Genomic DNA, 21,774 nt, shown 5'->3' with positions numbered 1-21,774 from the left:
AATAAAAGTACTCATTTGAAGGAGGTTTTTGGCCAGTGATGACACTACTGCCTAGCAAGTGCTTTGAAGTTGTCAGTGATAATGTCACTATAGCACTGGGGCTGGTTTGAGGTCTTTTCCTCCTTATGTCAGTTTTACCCATAAGCAGCAGACAAGTAAATTTATACAGTGTTTAGTTGCAAGTCTGTTGAAGTTTCTGTAGAAGAGTATATACGTTATTTTAAAGTGATCTTTGATACTTATTAAGATGTTCCATCATGGTATTGTACAAACAGTGTTATAGTGTTAGCATTACCTCTGTGTTATTTGAATGTTCTAATGGGTACTTATTAAGGTGTTTCATTGGTATAGAGCTGACATCATGAGTAATATATCTGTTAAATGAATGTTCTCAACCGGTGTGTTGTCGCGGGGCCGGCCAACAGAAACAACTGTAGCTGGGAGAGAAGAGTTCAGGCAGCAGGAAACAGCCCAGGGGAAGGGGAGTTGCTGTACCAAAAGGGGGCAGGGGGAAGAGGAGGGAAAGAGGACAGGGAGTTCCTGGACTATAGGGGTGGTGGGGGAGGAGAACATGGAGCTGCTCGACTATAAAGGGTTTGGGGGAGAGGGAACACAGAGTTGCTGCTTCATAAGGGGGAAGGGGAGTTGCTGTCTATAGGGGTGGTAGGAGAGAAGGGACATGGAGCTGCTGGTCTATAGGGGTTTGAGGGTGGGGAGGGAGGTACAGAGAGGACATGACGCTGTATGACCTTAAGGGAGAGGGGACAGGGAGTTGCTGGCATATAGTGTTGGGGGGGGGAGGGAACATGGAGCTGCTGGACCAAAGGAGAGGGGGAAGAGAGGGGAGACAAAACTGCTGGATCATGGGTTGGAGGGGAAAGGGGACACAGAGCTGCTGCACCATAACATATAGGGGACATAGAGCTGCTGGACTATAGGGGTGGGGGAGAGGGAGGGAACATGGAGCTGCTGGACTGTAGGGAGGAGAGGGAGGAGGGAGGTAGTGGGGGCAAATGAAGCTGCAGGACCATAAAGGAGAGGGACAGGGAGTTGCTGGACCATAGGGCTTGGGAGGAGGGGACATGGAGCTACTGGACTATAGGAGTGAGGGTAGAGGGGGACACAGAACTGCTGGATCATGGGTTGGAGGGGAAAGGGGACAGAACTGCTGCACCATAAGGTATAAGGGACAGGAAGCTGATGGACTATAGGGGTGGTGGTGGGTGGGAGAGGTGACACAGAGCTGCTGGACTATAGAGAGAGGGGGAGAGAGGGGACACGCTGCTGGACTTAGGGGTGTAGAAGAGATAGGGTGATGCTAGATAATGGCTAGATAATGGCGATGGAGGGGAAGGGAGAAGGGACAAGAAAATACTAGACCATAAGGGTGGAGGGGAATTGAGAGAATGGAAGAAGACAGGCAGAAATTGGAGAAAGAACAAATGGACAGCAGACACTGGAAGAAAGATGACAGAAAAGCAAAAAAGAGAAACTGGGACCACCATGCTTGGAAGAATAAAATGACCAAATAGCACAGGTACAAAAAAGTGCTTTATTTTTAATTTAAGTGAAATACAGTGAAACACCGCTAGTACGTGCATCATTACTGCATGGGTCAAAATTATGCGCAATGGCAACATGCCTCCCGACAACGCCGGGTTTGTATGTAGTACAACGCAGTACTATAGTCCTTGATGCCTAGGGTTTGGGTTTTTTTTTTTTTTAAATCAGTGGCCTCCTGCCTGCCTCCAGAGTTGTCTTACAAAAGTCGCCAAAAAAGCACACACACAGTAAGGCTTTTAGGTGGTCTCCCATCTGCCTCCGGAGTTATGCGAGTGCTTCTTTCGCGACTTATGTTAGACAGCTCCGGAGGCAGATTCGCTTATCTGTGCAGATAGTACATGTTTCCAAGGTCTTTGCCTCCCATCTACCGCGTACTATCGGTGCTCCACTGTATGTTAGCTTTGGGAAACATGTATCATAGTCACAGATGCATTTCCTTTTTACTGAACAAAATACAAAGACATTTCAGTTTTTATGTCTCCCATGTTGTAGTGCAAGCCCAGTTTGACTTACTGAGGTTCCCAGTTCAGTTTTTCTCTACATTTTTCTATTTCTCATTTGTGACCCCTTGTTCTGTATTTTGTGAGGGTCTGTCTGTGTTTTGCCTATGACCGAGGTGTGGTATTCTGTTTTACAGTAGTAAGTACATGGGTGTTCTAGGGCCCATGTAATATTTATAGTGCTGCCTATTCAAAGGTAGGGTTCAAGCTGTTTGAATCAAAGGAATTAGTGCTACTTTTTTTATGGTAGGCTTGCTAAATGTATGTTGATTTAGGATCTTTTTAAGATTTTGTATTTAACAATGTGGAGCGATTTATGTTGCTATTCATCAGATAACAACTACCGAAGTGGAGAAACTGGATCCGCTACGAGTGGGAGTACAGAGACAAAGCAGTCACGTGATCAACAGGACACTTCGAAATAAAGCCAAGGGGACGAAAGACGGAACAATATTGCTTTAATTGTAGATAGGACTCGACACGGCACCATGTTTCAGCAAACAAGGCCTGCCTCAGGAGTCTGTGAGTGGTGATCACTAGTGGATGTGATTAAGAGTAAGCAAACCAAGTCAAGCCTTTAAAAAGACTGAGGACTGGTAGAAGTACAAGTATCCTAGTTAGAAGATCGTAAGAGACTGGAAGGATTCGAGTCTCATGCAAACAGACAAAGAACGCTTACTCTTCTGTCACATCCACAGACTCCTGAGGCAGGCCTTGTTTGCTGAAACACGGTGCTGCGTCAAGTCCTATCTACAATTAAAGCATTATTGTTCCGTCTCTCATCCCTTTGGCTTTATTTTGAAGTGTCCTGTTGATCACACTACTCGCTATTAATCAGATGACATGAGATAGGGGGGATACAGGTTTTTTAGATGCAGAGCATGCTTACGTTTAAGTAAAAAAAATTGCTATATTGTGTCAGACCAAATGTTCATGAGGATCATGTATGTGGTGTGCCACATATGTGAGCATCATCTGTCAAGTGTGTCCCGACTAAAAAAGGGGTTGAGAATCACTGTTTCACAGTGATGTTAACTGTATATTTCTGATATTGTTTCATATTAGTCCTATTACTAGCATGTAATTTGCCGTCTGCAGGTTTATCTCATTGATTGTATTTTTTGCTTATATTTGGACATTTTACTATTGTTATGATGTTAACAAAATAGTAAGTTTTATGTCAAGCTGTAATAAATCCCAATAAATAAATAATTAAGGAACTAGTAGCACTGGCTAGTGCCAAACACAAAGGGGTCTGTTTAAAATCCTAAGATGGCCGCTACCTAGAGGGCCGCGGGAGCAGCTAGCTCCGACGGCTTTGGCTGGTGATCAGCTTGAGGCAGGCCGTGCGACCCCCAAACGGACGTGGTGGTTGGTGTGTCGACAGCTGGATGCTGTCTGGGCCAGGCCAGCGGACCCACCGAACGGAAAATGCCGCGGAGTCGAGCCACTGCGAGTGCACTCTCTCCGGATGGCGTGCCGAGAGCCAGTGAGAACCGACCGCTGTCTCCTCCTGGTCCAGAAGATGTGGTGCCGCGGACCCGGCAGCCACCCGCACTTTTGGCGCCGCTGAGCAGAGCGCCGACTGCCGTGGAGGTGCCAAGCGGAAGGCGCTGCTACACCGAACCTGGCTGCGGCCATCATCCCCAGCCCTGAGCTGCAGCACTTCCCTACCAAGCCCGGCATCTTTGGCGCCACCGAGCGTGGGCCGGCTGGCTGGATGCCTGCCTGGGGCGACAAGGTAAGGAGGTGAATGGGGAGCGCGGCGCACGTGGTGCAGAGCTGGGGAGGACGGGCGGGAGAGGCAACCTCAGCAGCAAGCCTGAGACAACACGGGGGACCGGAGCAGCTCGTGGCCAGTCCACGCTTCTCCGTGCTGCACACGCCAGCTGCTGTGATAGGAGCTGCCCGCGCCTGGGAGCAGCCAGAGGCTCTGCGTCCCAGAAACATCTGACTGCAAGAAGACCACAGACGGTTGCACAGCGAAGGAAGCAACTGAGAACAAGATGACCTCAGCTGCCTGCTAGCACCACATAATACACCTCAAGACACTGAGTAATATATATAAGAAAACAAATTGAATTAACACACAATCAAAGAACACCAGACCCAATCCAAATAAAAAAAGCATAGTCAAGCATCCAATCATCAGAACACGGTCTTCTTAGTAGCCCACAATAAATAAGAATCAAAATGAATACCTTCAACTTACTCCTAATAATCTACTCCTTAACACTGATCCACTTTGCATTAACCACCCCACTCACAGAACATAATACTATATGCATACTACACTACCACCACAGACTGATCAGACACACCACACCTCATCAAGCTGACAACGAATCAAACAAAGGAAGGACATCAACATGCGGTGAACCACCACAGAATTCCAAAAAGGGCCCAAATAAATCCACCATAACAAAGAAACGAAAACTAATAAAAATTCACACAACATCAAATGTAGAAGACCCGTACCAAACAATCCAAGTGGGCTACATCAACGCTAGATCCACAGTAAACAAAACAGCATTACTAACAGACTGGATCATGACAGAAAACCTGGACCTACTCTTCATCAACAACCAAAAGGACCCCGTAATCCTAGACCTGTGCCCTCCTGGATACAAAAATCACACACTGGACCAGAAAGGGAAAGAGAGGCGGAGGCATAGCACTAATCTATAGATCTCACTTTACCATAGAAACCAACGCAGAGTCCATGACACCTCAGCTTGAAATAGCCTCAATCAGAATCCACAGTAAAATCCTGTGCGACCATTTGAATTGTGTCTTGTTTTACAGACCTCCAGGTAACTGGAACGAAGCTTAGACAAATTTCACGGATTTCATTTCAAATACATGTGTAGCCGACTCCAATGTACTAGTATTAGAAGACATCAACCTTCACTTAGAAGACCCAACCTCAATCAATGCATATGAATGTAAGGAATTCCTCCACCTATGGGATCTCAACTGGCCACAAATGCAAGCGACCCACGTCAAAGGGCACACACTAGACCTCATCTCACATAATCTGTCAACAAACCAGAACATATTCATAACAAATATTAAATGGGCAGAAACACCCTGGTCTGATCACTACAAACTAAACCTTTCCCTACACTGGCGGAAGAAGGGATCACACCAAAACCAAGAACTCACATCCTACAGAACAAGAGGTCACATAGAAATGAAAACATTCTGGCAAATGACATACAACAATGACTGGACAACACAAACAGACTCCATATTCTATCTCTTGGAATGGGATAATAGATGCAAAGGTGTACTAGATGACATAGCACCCTTACGTACAAAAACATCATGTAAATGCAACTCGATACCGTGGTTCAACGATGAACTGAAAAAACAATCCAGGAAACTCGAAAGAGCATGGAAAAAAATAAAAGATGAAAACACACTCAACATATGGAAACAATCACAAAGAAAATATAAATAAGCAATAAAACAGTCAAAAAGATCATACTATAAAACCAAAATAGGGACAGACAACAAAGACACAAAGAAATTATATCAACTCGTGAACAAACTCCTAGATACCAACTTGGTCACTTCATCGAATACAGGCTTTCCGTCTGCAGAAAAACTTGCCAATTATTTTAAGGAAAAAATTGTAAATCTACGCAACAAGCTACCTCACAATAACCCAGACGTAGAAAATTTCCTCAATGAACTGAACCCAACTGCTGGAGAATACACGGCTGACCGAACCTGGTCAAACTTCGCCCTCCTTACCGTCAGTGCAGTTGCACAGGCGATCAAGTAGGTTCTCCAGCACTCATTGCAAACTAGACACCTGCCCCAACTACCTAATGAAATCCGCCCTGACTGCTTCATCGCAGACCTCACATCCCACCTAAACTACATACTTCAGCAAGGTCTCTTCCCAAAGGAAAATGGCAACATTTTACTCACCCCGATACCAAAAGACATCACAAAAAAAGCAAATGAAATCACAAACTACCGTCCAGTAGCATCCATCTTGCTATCAGTCAAACTGATGGAACACATGGTAACCAAACAACTCATAGACTATATACACAAATTCTCAATATTAAACGAATCTCAGTCAGGATTTCGCCCACTACACAGCACAGAAACAGTACTACTCACTCTCCTAGCCAAGTTCAAGCAGGAAATAGCAATAGGCAAAAACATCCTCCTCCTCCAGTTCGACATGTCTAGTGCGTTCGACATGGTAAACCACAATATACTATTAAGATTATTAGATAAGTTCAGGATTGGTGGTAACATACTTAGCTGGATCAAAGGCTTCCTAACCACAAGAACATATCAAGTAAAATCAAACTCAACCATATCATCACCTTGGAAGGCAGACTGCGGAGTACCACAAGGATCACCGCTATCACCAATCCTCTTCAACCTAATGATGACCCCTCTAGCCAAGACCATAGGCGTAGTTTGACTGTTTCATTTGGGGGGGGGGGGCAAAGGAAGGGGTGGGGCATATTAGCATATTCATTTGCATATATGTATATGCAAATTATGCTAATATGGAGGAAGGAAGGAGCAAGAGCTGGCTTTTTTTGGGAATAACCAGTGTTCGTTTGCCGATGGATAGCCACTGAATCGGAGAGGCAGCGGGTTTGGCGGCAGGCAGTGATGTGCTGGTAAATGTTTAACAACAGGCTCTCCCCCCGGTCCCCCTCTGCGCCCCCCCCAAATTGCAGAGCTGGCTATAGCTGAGGAGAGAGCCTGGGGGAGGGGTATAAATAAGTAAATACAAACTTTTAATGTTGAGCACCTGATTCTCAAAGTGAACATATTCCAAACACTATAATGAAAATAAAATGATTTTTTTCTACCTTTGTTGTCTGGTGACTGTTTTTCTGATCATGCTGGTCCAGTATCTGATTCTGCTGCTATCTGTCCTCTTAACTCCGTTTCCAGGGCTTCCTTTCCATTTATTTCTTTCCTTTCCTCCTTTCTTCTTCATTTCTGGTCCTCAGCTTCTGCCTATTTTCTTCATCCATGTGCAGTTTTTCTCCTCTCTTCCTTTTCCCTCATCTCATCTCCTTCCTCACCTCCATCCATGTCCAGCATTTCTTTTCTCTCCCCTGCCCTCCATCCACCCATGTCCAGCGACCCTTCTCTCCCTTTGCCCTGCAAGTACCCATAACCAGCGACCCTCCTTTCCCCTGCCCTCCATCCACCCATGTCCAGCAGTGACCCTCCTCTCCCCTGCCCCCATGCCCAGTGGCCCTCCTTTCCCCTGCCCTCCATCCACCCAGTCCAGCAGTGACCCTCCTCTCCCCTGTCCCCATACCCAGTAGCCCTCCTTTCCCCTGCCCTCCATCCACTCAGTCCAGCAGTGACCCTCCTCTCCCCTGTCCCCATACCCAGTGGCCCTCCTTTCCCCTGCCCTCCATCCACTCAGTCCAGCAGTGACCCTCCTCTCCTCTGTCCCCATACCCAGTGGCACTCCTTTCCCCTGCCCTCCATCCACCCAGTCCAGCAGTGACCCTCCTCTCCCCTGTCCCCATACCCAGTGGCCCTCCTTTCCCCTGCCCTCCATCCACTCAGTCCAGCAGTGACCCTCCTCTCCCCTGTCCCCATACCCAGTGGCCCTCCTTTCCCCTGCCCTCCATCCACCCAGTCCAGCAGTGACCCTCCTCTCCCCTGCCCTGTCTTCATCCCGCCCTCTCCCCGTTCCTTCTCCTCCCCCCCCCCCCCCCCCCCGCAGCGAGCCAGTTCTCCTCCCTCCGGATCCATCCCTCACCAACTTGATCTTCAAATTCTTCGCCTGCCCGCTAGCACTGACTCTCCCCTGCTGGTTCGCACTTCAAAATGGCCGCCGAGACTTCAGCAGTCTCGTGAGGCCACCTCTGGAAGTCTCGGCGGCCATTTTTAAAGCGCGAACCAGCAGGGGAGAGAGCGCTAGCGGGCCAGGCAGGCAAAGGATTCGAAGATCAGGTCGGTGAGGGACGGATCCGGAGGGAGGGAGGAGAGCCGGCTCACGGGGGGGCCAGGGGGGAGGAGAAGGAACGGGGACAGGGCGGGGCGAAGGGAGAGCTGCCTGGTGCCGGCCCTGCGTCTCGCCCCCCCAGTCTATGCCCATGGCCAAGACCCTATCCAACCAAGGCCTGAACCCTTTCATACATGCAGACGACGTCACAATTTACATTCCTTACCAATCTAATCTGACAGAAATCACCAATGAAATCAAAAGCAGCTTGAACATCATGGACTCCAGGGCAAATGCTTTTCAACTAAAACTCAACAAAGAAAAAACACACTGTCTCGTTGTCTCATCCCAACACAACGTGGATTACCCCACAATTATCAACACCCCAGATCACACTGTCCCTATCTCAGACAACCTGAAGATCCTCGGCGTCATAATAGACCGCAACCTAACACTAGAGAAACAAGTGATATCCACAACCAAGAAAATGTTTTACTCAATGTGGAAACTCAAACGGGTGAAACTATTCTTCCCAAGGGAAACATTTCACAACCTGATACAAGCAATGGTACTAAGTCACATAGACTACTGAAATCAGTGCTTTTTTTGTAGGAAAAAAGGTACTGGTACTCATTATGGGTGGGGTCACCATCTATGGCGCTGCCCCTTATGGTAGCCACACCCCTTATATCAGCCGTGGCGCATATAAGCAGTATCATTAAAAATACTATACCAGTATAGGAGCAAAAAATAACTTGTGATTTTTTTTTCATTATAAATAATTTCTATAAGCTGTTAGAGCTCTAGTATACCCAGTGCAAAATAAGATAGCAGATGTAAATTCCCAAATTGGACATCTTCCAAACACTAAAATGAAAATAAAATGATTTTTTTCTACCTTTGTTGTCTGGTGACTGTTTTTCTGAACATGTTGGTCCCAGTCTCTGATTCTGAGGCTCTTTATCTGATCCCTTAACTTCGTTTCCAGGGCTTCCTTTTCATTTATTTCTTTACTTTCCTCCTTCATTTCTTGCCCTACATCCATAGGTAAAAGCTGGGTCCTCTGCGGACTTGACTGGAGGAGGTATAGAGTGGATCCAGCTTTTGCCTATCATCCATGTGCAGATTTTCTCCTCTTTTTCCTTTCCCTCACCTTGTCAGTGTGCATCTCCTTCCTCTCTCCATCATGTCCAGCATTTTTCCTCTCTCCCTCCATCCATGTCCAACATTTCTCCTCTCTCCTCCCCTCCATCCATGTTCATCTTACTTCTTCTCTCTCCCCCCCCCAATCCATGTCCAGCATTTCAACTCTCTTTCCTCCCCTCTATCCATGTCCAAAATTTCTCCTCTCTCCCCTAAATCCATGTGCATTTCCTCCTCTGTCTTCCCTCCCCTCCATCCATGTCCAGTAGTTCTCCTCTCTCCCTTCCCCTTCAACCGTGTACATCTCTTTCCTTCCCTACAACATTTCTCCTTTCTTCCCTGCCCTCCACTCCATCCATGTCCAGCATTTCTCCTCTCTCTCCTCCATCCATGTGCATCTCCTTGCTGTCTTCCCTCCACTCCATCCATGTCCAGCATTTTTCCTCTCTCCCTCCATCCATGTCCAACATTTCTCCTCTCTCCTCCCCTCCATCCATGTTCATCTTACTTCTTCTCTCTCCCCCCCCAATCCATGTCCAGCATTTCAACTCTCTCTCCTCCCCTCCATCCATGTCCAGCATTTCTCCTCTCCCCCTCCACTCCATCCATGTGCATCTACATCCTCTGTCTTCCCTCCCCTCCATCCATGTCCAGTAGTTCTCCTCTCTCCCTTCCCCTTCAACCGTGTACATCTCTTTCCTTCCCTACAACATTTCTCCTTTCTTCCCTGCCCTCCACTCCATCCATGTCCAGCATTTCTCCTCTCTCTCCTCCATCCATGTGCATCTCCTTGCTGTCTTCCCTCCACTCCATCCATGTCCAGCATTTCTGCCCTTCCCTCCATCCATCCATGTCCAGAAACTCTGCTCTCTTCCCTGCCCTCTCTTCCCATCTATGTCCAGATTCTCCTCTGCCCTCCCATCTGTGTCCAGCAATTCTCCTCTCTCCCCTGCCCTCCATGCCCAGCGATTGCCCTCCCCTCCCATCTATGTCCAGCGATTTCGCCTATCTTCTCTCCCTTGTCCTTCCCTCCCATCCATGTCCAGCGATTCTACTCTCTCCCCTGCCCTCCATGTCTAGCGATTCTCCACTGCCCTCCCCTCCCTGTCCAGCAATTCTTCTCTGCCCTCCCATCTATGTCCAGCGATTTCTCCTCTCTCCCCCCTGCCCTCCCCTCTCCTCCATATCCAGCGATTCTACTTTGCCCCCTATCCTCCCCTCCATGTCCAGTAACTCACCCCAGGCCTCCACCTGCCCCCCCTTTTAAGCCCCCGTTGAGTTCCAGCACCCCAGCCCCATCTGTCCACCCTTAGCTTCCCGACAGCCCCACCCCCCACCCGCGACGCGTTTAAATCTTTTCTTTTTACGTGAAGTCGCAGCGCCGGCGTTAGTGAGAGGACCAGGCTCGCCTCCTCCTGCCTTCCCTTCGTTCCCTCTCAGTGTCCCGCCTTCCTGTGATGTCGTTTCCTGTTTCCGCGAGGGCGGGACACTGAGAGGGAACGAAGGGAAGGCAGGAGGAGGCGAGCCTGGTCCTCTTACTAACACCAGCACTGCGACTTCACATAAAAAAAAATAATAAAAGATTTAAACACATCGCGGGGGTGGTGGTGGGGCTGTCGGGAAGCTAAGGGCAGGCAGGTGGGGCTGGGGCACTGGAACTCAATGGGGGCTTAAAAGGGGCGTCGCGGGTGGCAGGAACGGAAAGCAGGGCTGAGAAGCTAAGGGCGGGTAGGTGAGCCTAGGAAAAAAAGGTGTCGGTACAGTGTACCGGCGGGTACCGGCGCGTACCGGCACAAAAAAAGCACTGACTGCAATGGAATCTATGCGGGATGTAAAGAACAAACATTAAAGAAACTTCAGACCGCTCAGAACACTGCAGCCAGACTTATCTTTGGAAAAACCTGATTTGATAGCGCAAAACCCCTCCGTGAAAAACTACATTGGCTCCCAATCAAAGAATGTATTACTTTCAAAATCTGCACAATGGTTCACAAAACTATCTACGGTGAAGCCCCAGGATACATGACAGACCTGATTGACCTACCAACTAGAAATACTTCAAAATTATCACAAACGTACCTAAACCTGCACTACCCAAGCTGCAAAGGACTCAAATACAAATCAACTTACGCATCCAGTTTTTCCTACATAAGCACACAGCTGTGGAATGCACTCCCAAAAGCTGTGAAAATCACATACGACCACCTACACTTCCAGATAACACTAAAAACTTATTTGTTCAAAAAGGCATACTCTACCAACCCAACATAAACGCCTGACCGCTGCAACACAACAAAACCAAAATACGGTATGGACACAACACAACTCTTCCGTGTATGACGCCCCTATGTGGCTATACCACATGAACTTTACCTTATCTCTACATCATTCTGTATTTGGCTACACCAGAGTCTGCAATCGCATCTCCGGCACTATGTATGTAAGCCACATTGAGCCTGCAAATAGGTGGGAAAATGTGGGATACAAATAAAAATAAATAAAAGGGCTTACCATGGGACGCGCTGAGGTGTCCTGCGGTAAAATCTCAATGAGCGCACGCAAACCATGCACTAAAAAAGATTCCTGAGTTTTTCTCAGAGGGGGCAGAGAGTGAGCCTGACAGTGCAAATCAGTTGGCGCAGTCACATTACCTTGCACTGATTAATGTGAGATTAGCGTGTGAGCCACCACCTCCTCCAAAATGGGTAGCAGTAAGGGCTCATGCACTAATTTTTGTTAATGACTGAGCACGAATGGCAAAATTAAAATGGAAAGTCAGTCATTCTCCAGCTGTAGTATAAATGGTTTTGGCGAACAGGAAAGACCCAAGTAAGGGCAACACTAAGGCCACTTTTTACTGCAGCTTAGTAAAAGGACCCCAAAATGATCTATTTTAGCAATGTGCTTTAGTGCAGACCTGCAGCACCCCCTTCTGGTCTGGTAGCAGTACTGTACCAGGCTCACATATAGCTCTGCCAAAGCACCTCATTCTTGACCTGAACCATAACTAGTTCTGCCAACACACCTCATTCTTGACCTACACCTCATGCTATTCCAGCACTGGGGCCCCACACAAAGCTCTGCTGTGTGCACATTGATCCTGCCCTGCTTTTCCTTGTACTGCACCTCAGAGCCACCGTTGGGGGGTGGGGGGGGGGTCAGTTGCCCTGGGTCACAAGATCTCCCAAGCTGAAGGAGGCATAGCCTCCCGAGACTTTAGGGCTCCAGTACATCTAAGACTGGCCCTTCTGAGACTCCAGATAAAGCTCTGCAAAAGCACCTCAGTTCTGCCCTGCAGCACCCTCTGCTATTCTAGTACTGGGACTGTACACTGCTCTGCCAGTGCATCTCATTCCTGCCCTGTAGCATTCCATAATGTTCCAGTTCTGGGACCCCACACCATGCAAATGCACTTCACTTCCAATTACCAACTCCTTCTGTGGTACAAATGAATCATTAAACTATGAGTCCAGGCAGGAAGAAAGGATAGTTAAGCCTTCCTATCCCTTCCACCCCAAACTAAACTTTTAAAAATAAAGTAGCAGAATGAGCCTTGAGGGGAAAAGTGCAAACAGCTGTGCAGCTCCCCAGGCACAGTGTACTCTCCTTGAAGAGGCTTATTTAGTACTTAAGAAATCCCCTGTTAGAAAAACAAACACATTCTGAAGTCAGCGTTTCTCCCCAGGGGATGAGCTCATCTCGGACCATTGTCTGGAGTTGTTCCCGCTGCCCAGGTGATTCCAAATAAAGGAATTCCTTCCTACATGGGAACACAACCAGAAGCCAATCCCGCCCCCTCAGCTGAGTCATGGGCCCGGTCACCAGGCTCTCCTCTCTCTCTCTGTTGACCTCCAGTCAAAACAAATCCCACTTCCACATCAGAACAAAAGAGAGGTGAGGAGGAGGTAATTCATCTGCTGGGGCTCCAGTTTGCAGGTCCAAAATAGAGGGCAGTCAAATTACTAGTTCCAGGAGGGAGACTTTTTGGCCAGTCCTGTTTTTGAACTTATATCCCAAAGCAGTGGGATATTTATTTTGTAGTCCCTAATTCTATCCATCAAAATCAATGCTGCAGATTCAATAGGGGCTCATTTTCAAAAAAGAGACAAACCTCTCAAAAATGGCATAAAGTGGCATTTGGGTGTTTTTCTAAAAAAAAACACCCAAGTCACTATTGTTTAAAACTCAGATTTCAGGTGTTTTTCTCTGTAGTGCATGCAAATCACAAGGGAACATGTTGGGGGTGGGATCTGGGCATTCCCAAAACTCGGATGATTTTCTGCCATAATGAAACAAAGCAAAAATGTCCAGAGTTAAATGTTAGCCATGATGTGAAACAGGTCTAGACTAAAATATCTAAATCACAAAAGGTGCTCTAAATGACCTGATGACCACTGGAGGGATTAAGGCATGACCCCCACTTACTCCCCCAGTGGTCATCTGACCTCCCCCCAAAAGAAACAGTATATATCAGCTTCTATGACAGCTTCAGATATTATGGCCAGTCCTATTAGAGCAGCAAGTAGATCCTTTGGGTCAGTGCAGTGCACTGTAGCGAAGGGGACCCAGGGCCATATCCCACTCTAACTGTTACACTTGTGGTGAAAAGAGTGAGCCTTCCAAAACCCACCAAAAACCTACTGTGGCACGCAGGGCCAGTCACAGTCTGAGGAGACCAGGAAGGAAAAGATTGGTAGGCAGGAAAAGTACCGTAGTTTTCCCTATTCTCCAATAAAGGGAAATGGGACTTGATATACCACCTTTCTGAGGTTTCTGCAACTACATTCAAAGCGGTTTCCATATATTCAGGTACTTATTTTGTACCAGGGGCAATGGAGGGTTAAGTGACTTGCCCAGAGTCACAAGGAGCTGCAGTGGGAATTGAACTCAGTTCCCCAGGATCAATGTCCACTGCACAAACCACTAGGCTACTCCTCCACTCAAACAAAGGAAAAAAGGGAGAAAACTGTTCTTACCTGAGCAATTAGGCTGACAGGTTGCTGGAACAGACAGAGGTCCTGGGAAGAGGAACAGGTTGGAATGGAAGCAAAGCCCAGGAAGCTGGTCAGGCACACATCTTGGAGAAAGAGGAGGACTGTGGGAATTGTAGTTCCCTGCAAGTGAGTTGACTGCCCAGCAGGCAGTGTGAGAGGGCAGACAGGCAGCCTGGGAGGTTTAGTTCACTGCAGAGGAAGCAATCAGCTGCCTTTCATCTGAGGAGAGGGTGTGGCTCTCTGGCTGCAGAAAGCAAGTAGTCTCTGCAGACACAGAAAGAAAGGGCCCAGGAAATGTGAACAGAGAATGAAACAGGAACAGGGACCAGTGGAACCGCAGGGATGGGGATGGGGGCAGAGTCCATGGAGACAGGGACAAACTTCATCCAGGAGTCATTTTCTGCTTTGAAGCCTGTTAATGAACTGGACTATTATTATGTTTGTGTGATGCAGACAATATTTTGATTTTTTGAAAAGCAAGCAAGTAGCAAAATTTGCATTGGGGATCCTGTATATCCTGCTACCAGCACATCTTCTAAGAAGACATCTTCTATTGCAGGAGGGACTGTGGAAGACAGGAGACCTAGACTGAATCCTGAGATTGTTGATGGCTTATTCATCCACAGATTAAAAAAATGAAAACTGTGCTTCATAAGGCATATTTCTCCCCCACTAGGGCATACAGAACAGGTTGTATTTTGTACCCCTGGACATTTTAACAGGGTGGAATTGGATTCCTTGGAGTAGCAGAAGTCAGCTATTGTTGGGGTTGGAAGGGTAGTGGGGTTATTATAGTTACTCGTTGCTATTGTTGTTTTCTATTTGTGGTTTATAAACAGTTGCACAGCAAATTGTTCCTTTGTATACTTTAATGCAAAGATTTAAATATAAAATCATAAGTGTTTGAGGTTTCCGCAGATGAGGACAGAGCCCACGGGGATGGGAAAGGGACAGAGAGAGAACCTGCAGGGATGGAGTGGCGATGGAGACAGAACCCACGGGAATGAGGCAGGGACAGTCCCCGTGTCATCCTCTAGATGTGAAGCAAAGGCCAGAGGGTGAAGGGCTTGGTGTGAAGCTATCTGGGTAGGGTACTCAGAGGCACAGGATAAAGACAGCTGGAAAGATAAAGTACAGTTGATAAAGGGTTGGGAGGGAAATGGTTTAGTGCTGCTCTGTTTGCACAGGGGGAGGAAGTGCTTCAGGTGAAGCTAACTCTGGGAAGGTGCACAGGGTGAAGGATGCTGGAAAGGGATGTCAGTCACCCGCTCTAGAAGTTTGCTATTAGGCTGGATGGAATGTGGACTTTAGTGGGTTTTTGAAGTTTGTTTTCTATTGCCACTGGGATCCATACTGACTCCCATTTTATTTAATATCTACCTCAAGCCTCTGGTTGAACTGCTTTGGTCAATGGATATAAAATTCTACATGACTGCTGATGATGTGAAACTACTCCTGCCCATTGAATCAGATCTTTCCACAGCTCTGAGTAAACTGCCTGCCTAACCGCAACTCAGGAATGGGCAAACAACAACAAACTCTACCTGATTCCAAGCAAAACAGAGATTCTATGGGTACCTAACACAAGTGGACAAATATCTGACTTTAAAATACCTTTTAGGAAGTATGAACGCCCCCTAAAATCACAGATCAGGAATCTTGGGATACCGCTAGACTCATCACTCACTTTGATCCCACAAATTCAAACAACCTTTAAAAACTGTCTCTATCACCTATGGCAGCTACAAAATCTCTCTCCATATATTGAAAAGATGAGTCTGACCACAGTGACCCATACCATGATAACATCACAACTAGGCTATTGTAATGCCCTGTATATGAGTCAAACCAAAAAGAGTTTGTATCAACTCCAACTAATTCAGAATGCTGCACCCTCCCTGCAAAAACTACACTGGCTACCAGTAGCTTACATGACTAAATTTAAAACTGTTTGATTTTCAAGGCCCTCAGACAAAATGGACCAGAGTACTTAAAGAATGTTAGCTGTCTACACACCAATGAGACCTCTTAAGACCCTCCCAAGGATCATCACTATTTGTCCCCTCATCAAAACAAATTTTATGATGTGATAACCACCCACAAACCTTCTTAGAAGTAGCACCCACGATCTGGAATTTACTCCCAGAGGGACTACGTATAATTCAAGACTACCTCTACTTCAGGAAGCAGGTAAAAAACCTGGCTCTTCTCTCAAGCCTTTAATACATAGGGTGACTGACTATACACCCATTCTGTGTGTGCATGGGATATAGGAGAGGTGAGAATCTGTGACAATGTGGCCTGGGGCAAGAGCGAGGAGGTGCATGTGGTATGCTTTAACCCCTTTCATCCTCCTCCTTCCCCACTGTACTTTCTGTAGTCTCCACTTTCTGTTCTCTCTTTCCCTCTCCTTCCTTCCGACACACCATTTCTTCCACCTGCCAGCACTGCCTCACCAACTTTGCTGCTCCTAATCATCCTGCTAGACAAGTCCAGAAGAGTGGTTATTCATCCTCCAACCAGCAGATGGAGACAGAGACCATGATTTCCAGTGATGTCACTTCCTCTTTTAAAGACAAAGAAAACTTACACAGCTTTTCCTTATCTCAGTAGATGGTTATATGTGGATATAGAAGTGATGTGTTCTGTCTGCTAAAACTCCTAGCATGACAGTTTTAAGGGGCAACTTCTCCCCCAGTAGAGTTTGAAGCTGAGGCTATGCTTTGTGTAGGTCTCCATCCCCTAGCAGGGCCTGCACTTTGGGGAAGTAGTTTGCAGATCCAGTTGTGAAAGTGTCCTCTTTAGGGGCACCACCTGGATGGCCGGTGGAATAGTGCACTTACAGAGGCATTACTCCCACCAGCCTGATCTTCTTGGTGCACCTGTTAGTTTCTGAGAGAAGAACTTGAGAGAGAACCTCTTTCCTCTTTGTTCTGTGGGAAGAAGCAGCAGATGAAAGCTTGGCTGAATCTACCCTTGTCCCTCCTGGTATGTCTGAGAAAACAGAGAAGAGAAGGTATTATATAGGTTTCCACTGCGACTGTCCCTGCTGCCTTTAAACATGCTGTGGTCACACCTCTCCTTAAGAAGCCTTCACTCGACCCTACTTGTCCCTCTAATTACCGACCCATCTCCCTCCTTCCTTTTCTCTCCAAATTACTTGAGCGTGCTGTTCACCGCCGCTGCCTTGATTTTCTCTCCTCACATGCTATTCTTGACCCACTATAATCTGGTTTTCACCCTCTCCACTCAACCGAAACTGCGCTTACTAAAGTCTCCAATGACCTATTACTGGCTAAATCCAGAGGTCAATATTCCATCCTCATTCTTCTTGATCTTTCCGCTGCTTTTGACACGGTCGATCACAGCATACTTCTCGATACCCTGTCCTCACTTGGATTCCAGGGCTCTGTCCTTTCCTGGTTCTCTTCCTACCTCTCCCTCCGCACCTTTAGTGTTCACTCTGGTGGATCCTCTTCTACTTCTATCCCTCTGCCTGTCGGCGTACCTCAGGGTTCTGTTCTTGGTCCCCTCCTCTTTTCTATCTACACTTCTTCCCTTGGTTCATTAATCTCATCCCATGGCTTTTCCTACCATCTCTATGCTGATGACTCCCAAATCTACTTTTCTACCCCTGATATCTCACCTTGCATCCAAACCAAAGTTTCAGCGTGCTTGTCTGACATTGCTGTCTGAATGTCTCAACGCCACCTGAAATTAAATATGACCAAAACCGAGCTTCTCATTTTCCCCCCCAAACCCACCTCCCCGCTCCCCCCGTTTTCTATTTCTGTTGATGGCTCTCTCATTCTCCCTGTCTCCTCAGCTCGAAACCTTGGGGTCATCTTTGACTCTTCTCTCTCCTTCTCTGCTCATATCCAGCAGATTACCAAGACCTGTCGTTTCTTTCTTTACAACATCCGTAAAATCCGCCCCTTTCTTTCCGAGCACTCTACCAAAACCCTCATCCACACCCTTGTCACCTCTCGCTTAGACTACTGCAATCTGCTTCTTGCTGGCCTCCCACTTAGTCACCTCTCCCCTCTCCAGTCGGTTCAAAACTCTGCTGCCCGTCTCGTCTTCCGCCAGGGTCGCTTTACTCATACTACCCCTCTCCTCAAGTCCCTTCACTGGCTCCCTATCCGTTTTCGCATCTTGTTCAAACTTCTTCTACTAACCTATAAATGTACTCATTCTGCTGCTCCCCAGTATCTCTCCACACTCGTCCTTCCCTACACTCCTTCCCGTGCACTCCGCTCCATGGATAAATCCTTCTTATCTGTTCCCTTCTCCACTACTGCCAACTCCAGACTTAGCGCCTTCTGTCTCGCTGCACCCTACGCCTGGAATAAACTTCCTGAGCCCCTACGTCTTGCCCCATCCTTGGCCACCTTTAAATCTAGACTGAAAGCCCACCTCTTTAACATTGCTTTTGACTCGTAACCACTTGTAACCACTCGCCTCCACCTACCCTCCTCTCTTCCTTCCCGTTCACATTAATTGATTTGATTTGCTTACTTTATTTTTTTTATTTTTTATTTTTTGTCTATTAGAGTGTAAGCTCTTTGAGCAGGGACTGTCTTCTAAGTTTGTGCAGTGCTGCGTACGCCTTGTAGCGCTATAGAAATGCTAAATAGTAGTAGTAGTAATAGGTTCTGGGGACTGATGCAAAAGTCATTTGGCAGGATCCTTCAGCCCTGCTTGGATGCGCAAGGGAATGGGACTTAATATAATAAACCATCACTTGACCCTACCTGTCCCTCCAACTACCGCCCCATCTCCCTCCTACCCTTCCTCTCCAAAATACTTGAGCGCGCCGTTCACAGCCGCTGCCTTGATATTCTCTCCTCTCATGCCATCCTCGATCCACTTCAATCCGATTTTCGCCCTCTGCACTCAACAGAAGCAGCACTCTCTAAAGTCTGTAATGACCTGTTCCTTGCAAAATCCAGAGGCCACTACTCCATCCTCATCCTCCTCGATCTATCCGCCGCTTTTGACACTGTCAATCATGATTTACTTCTTGCCACACTGTCCTCATTTGGGTTCCAGGGCTCTGTCCTCTCCTGGTTCTCCTCCTATCTCTCCCACCGCACCTTCAGAGTTCACTCTCATGGATCCTCCTCCACCCCCATCCCGCTATCTGTTGGTGTTCCCCAGGGATCTGTCCTCGGACCCCTTCTCTTCTCAATCTACACCTCTTCCCTGGGCTCCCTGATCTCATCTCATGGTTTCCAGTATCATCTCTATGCTGATGACACCCAGCTGTATCTCTCCACACCAGACATCACCGCGGAGACCCAGGCAAAGGTATCAGCCTGCTTATCCGACATTGCTGCCTGGATGTCCAACTGCCACCTGAAACTGAACATGTCCAAGACCGAGCTCATCGTCTTTCCACCAAAACCCACTTCTCCTCTTCCTCCACTTTCTATTTCAGTTGATAACACCCTCATCCTCCCCGTCTCATCTGTCCGCAACCTCGGAGTCATCTTTGACTCCTCCCTTTCCTTCTCTGTGCATATCCAGCAGATAGCAAAGACCTGTCGCTTCTTCCTCTTTAACATCAGCAAAATTCGCCCTTTCCTCTCTGAACACACCACCCGAACTCTCGTCCACGCTCTCATTACCTCTCGCCTTGACTACTGCAACTTACTCCTCACCGGCCTCCCACTTAGCCACCTATCCCCCCCTTCAATCTGTTCAGAACTCTGCTGCATGTCTTATATTCCGCCAGAACCGATATACTCATATCACCCCTCTCCTCAGGTCACTTCACTGGCTTCCAATCAGATACCGCATTCAGTTCAAGCTTCTCCTTCTTACGTACAAATGCACTCAGTCTGCTGCCCCTCACTACCTCTCTACCCTCATCTCCCCTTACGTTCCCGCCTGAAACCTCCGTTCACAGGACAAATCCCTCCTCTCATTACCCTTCTCCACCACCACCAACTCCAGGCTCCGCTCATTCTGCCTCGCCTCACCCTATGCTTGGAACAACCATCCCGAGCTGGCAGAATGGAAGGAGAAATTATACATGCTAATTTTCTTTCTATCAGTGCTGACGGACCAGTCCAGAACCAATCCTGGAATGTCCTGGTCCCTTTTATTGACTATTACATCGGATAGCCTGAAGATAGTTGATGGACAGCTGGATTTCCCCAAGAGTGGGTCTCCCAAGGGGAGATGGAATGGCTGAGTAAGCCTTCTGAATCTGATTTAATTAACATTTGATTATGTCTTACTGAGTTTGCTTTGCTGTTGGATTACTGACATGCTTCTACACCTTTATAGGCAGAAGTGAAGTCACTGGAGATCTTGGTCTATGTTTCCATCTCCTGGAAAGAAGGTGAACAACCACTCATCTGGGTCTGGTCTATCAGCTATGTTTCCTAAACTGGGGACTCTACCAAAGAGGGGACAGCACATTGGCTTAACCCTTTATTGCTGTTGATACCCCCATATTCACAATCAAGGCTCAAACCAGCCCTTTTCATTTCCTGGGGTGTCCCCTACAGATGAGCTCCAGTTATTGAGTGTCATAAGCAGGTTTGGCTTTCAGGATTTTCACTGTGACTGTTATTAAAATATATTTTCATGCACTCGATGCATGAACCAGGTTCCTCTGCATAACTGGCCAGTCCTGTAGACCAGTGTTTCCCCAAATCAGTCCTGGAGTACACCCTTGTCAGACATGTTTTCAGGATTTCCACAATGAATATTCATGAAATTGATTTATATATACTGCCTCTATTATATGCAAATCTCTTTCAGGCATATTCAATGTGAATGTCAGGTTTTCAGGATATTCACAATGAATATGCCTGAAAGAGATTTGCATATAATGGAGGCAGGGTATGTAAATCCAGTGCTTTTTTTGTGCCGGTACGCAACGGTACGGCGTACCGGCACCTTTTTTTTTTTGCTCCCCCCGCCCCGTGACGGACGCAGTGCCAGCCCCCATTTCCGGCCGCTGATGCTTCTCCTGTTGAGCAGCAGCGGCCGCTACACAAAGAAAAAGATTAAACAAAAACTTCAAACCTGGCTGAAACGCAGCACCCTGGCACTGTAGACAGCCATTAGGCATTGGCTGTTGCCCCGCAGCCGCTCCTCCTCTTGCCTTACGTCACTGCGCTCCTCTGGGGTCTTCCTCCAGGGGCAGTGACGTAGAGGCAAGAGGAGGAGCGGCTGCGGGGCAACAGCCAATGCCTAATGGCTGTCTACAGTGCCAGGGTGTGCTGCGTTTCAGCCAGGTTTGAAGTTTTTTTTTTATCTTTTTCTTTGTGTAGCGGCCGCTGGGGGCTGGTGCCGCGGGAAACGTGGCAGGGAGAGGGAAACCAACAGAGGGAAGGATTGGGGAGAGAGGGGAAAACAGATGGAAGGATGGGGAGAGAGAGGGAAAAAACAGATGGAAGGATGGGGAGAGAGGAGAAAGAGGGAAAACAACAGAGGGAAGCATTGGGGAGAAAGAGAAAGAGGGAAAACAACAGAGGGAAGGATTGGGGGGAGAGAGAAAGAGAGAGGGAAAACAACAGAGGGAAGGATTGGGGGAGAGAGAGAAAGAGAGAGAGGGAAACAACAGAGGGAAGGATTGGGGAGAGAGAGGGAAAAACAGATGGAAGGA

General features: G+C 47.5%; 1 long non-coding RNA gene across 1 annotated transcript in view; it reads right to left on the bottom strand.

The window, feature by feature from the left end:
* Positions 1-14,256, bottom strand: part of LOC115460236 — a 54,971-nt gene extending 40,715 nt beyond the window's left edge. Inside the window, exon 1 of the long non-coding RNA XR_003940426.1 lies at positions 14,133-14,256. This is a non-coding gene — a long non-coding RNA (uncharacterized LOC115460236). The remainder of the gene's footprint in view (positions 1-14,132) is intronic.
* Positions 14,257-21,774: the final 7,518 nt, after the last annotated feature.

Source organism: Microcaecilia unicolor, chromosome 1 (assembly GCF_901765095.1).
Source record: "Microcaecilia unicolor chromosome 1, aMicUni1.1, whole genome shotgun sequence".
NCBI classification, from domain to species: domain Eukaryota; kingdom Metazoa; phylum Chordata; class Amphibia; order Gymnophiona; family Siphonopidae; genus Microcaecilia; species Microcaecilia unicolor.
The sequence above is the reverse complement of the archived record's forward strand: the minus strand, read 5'-3'. Positions and strand labels throughout refer to the sequence as shown.